This window comes from Mastomys coucha, unplaced genomic scaffold (assembly GCF_008632895.1).
Source record: "Mastomys coucha isolate ucsf_1 unplaced genomic scaffold, UCSF_Mcou_1 pScaffold13, whole genome shotgun sequence".
In the NCBI taxonomy this organism is placed as follows: domain Eukaryota; kingdom Metazoa; phylum Chordata; class Mammalia; order Rodentia; family Muridae; genus Mastomys; species Mastomys coucha.
In genome coordinates this window covers 11891681-11893745 of record NW_022196895.1, presented here as the reverse complement: position 1 = coordinate 11893745, position 2065 = coordinate 11891681, and positions in this window count along the sequence as shown.

Sequence of the window (2065 nt, the reverse complement as noted above, 5' to 3'; positions counted from 1 at the left end):
ACACACACACTTTTAAAATATGATCTTGCCATACACATCTTGAGCTGGCTTCAAGCTCATGTGGATCCTCAGTGTTGGCACCACAGATGTGTGCCAATGTCCCTAAGTTCATTCTTTAAGAGTTTTTGAACATGACCAGATTTCATCATATTAATGAGTGTGACCTAAAGAGAACGATGCCTTAGTGTGTCCATTCCAGTCCCTCACTTAGTTGACTGTGCTGTGGTGCAACCTGCTTTACAGGTAACATACATGAAGCCCCAAGTTCTGTACCTAGTACCAGGAAAGTGGTGTGTGTGTGTGTGTGTGTGTGTGTGTGTGTGTGTGTGTGTGTTTGTAAACTCTTCCTTCATATTGGCTTCCCTTGTAGCTACACTTAACAGAAGTGTTAGACAGAATCTATAGGAACATTCTGATTCCTTCTTTTCTGTTTATACTACCAAGTATACATCAAATACAAATCTTAAATTTCATTTGCCTGGAATTATAATACAAAGAGACATTGTTTTATCGGTAAATCTGCACTTGCCAAGCAGATCCTACAGGCTAAGGCGCCATCACATGAACGTTTTAATTAAGACAATGAAAGGGAAACTACCAGGAACAAAGTGAAGTAAAGACTAGAGACTTCATAGATGAAAACGCACCGTCAACATCAGACACAAGTCTCAAGTAAAACATAGACACCCATGACAGCCTAAGGCTGACATGTGCATCCAGAGACCCACTGTGCTCCTGGTTGTGTTTAAGTGAAGTATTCTTTGAGTGAATAAAGATACTTTCTATGATACTCTACCCTCCTAGGAAAGAAAGAAGGAATGAAGGAAGGAACCAACAAAGGGAGGAAGGGAAGAAGGAAGGAAGAAAGGAAGGAAGGAAGGAAGGAAGGGAGGGAGGGAGGGAGGGAGGAAGGGAGAAAGGAAGGAAGGCACTAACAAAGGGAGGAAAGGAGGGAGGGAGGAAGGAAGGGAGGAAAGGAGGGAGGGAGGGAGGAAGGGAGGAAAGGAGGGAGGGAGGGAGGAAGGAAGGGAGGAAGGAAAAGAAACTTTCACTTCAGAAGATAGGAATAAAATTGCATCTGATTTAAAAAAAAAAAAATGTTCCTTCAGAGCAGTGTGGATAAAAAGTAAAGCCAGGCATCAAACCAGGCTCACTCTTGTAAAATACTTGACACTCATAGAGATATCCTTTTCTGTTTAAGGTAGTAATCTTTATAATGAATCTCAGACCGTCAGTCAAGCTGCTTGTTTGGTAAGAGTAAATTTTTGCCTTTTAAAAGATGGAGAGGTTGGTTTGGCAGAAAGCAGCCAAAATGCTAATCAAACTAGTAATTAATATAAAAAATACTTTCATATTTTTCTCCTGGGAAAAAGTGACTTTCTTCAAGGCATTCCAAGGTGATGGAATTGTCTGCTCCTAGACAGTGGACCTGTCAGTCCTCCATCTGAGCATAATCCCTGGGACTCTCCACCCCCACACTCCCCTCTCTTCCCACTCCCCTAGTTCTGGCTGACACGGGTTACACTCAGTCATACTCCACATCCTCTCCTAATGTTCAAAGTAAAAGTGAAGAATGTACGGGGATGTCGTGAGGACTGTGTGAAGATGATGGCTGCCCTCCCTCCTGATGCTGAGTCTCTCTCAAAGCTCATCAGTCACCCAAGATTCCATAAGTTTCTGAAGCAAAGCTGTCATCAGCAACACTGTAGCCAGTCATTGTCCTGCACTCACTCATCCACTATGCTAAGGGTCCTGGCCCTGCACATAAACTCTGAGAGAGAGACAAGGAACACCCTACCCTGCCTTTCACTCTGCTTTATACTGAACTTAACACTGCATGCAGACTAGGCCAGCACTCTCCCAACTGAATCACATCCCAGCCCTTGACTTCAATTTCTACAAGGCAGACATTTGATAATACAGATAACTAATAAAGACAACCACCTCAGCAGTGGTTGGTGAAAGAAGGGCATGAGGAGACAGTGGGAGATGGAAAGGGATCATGGGGGATGGAAGGGATCATGGGGGATGGAAAGCGATGGTGGGGGTTGGAAAGGGATGGTGG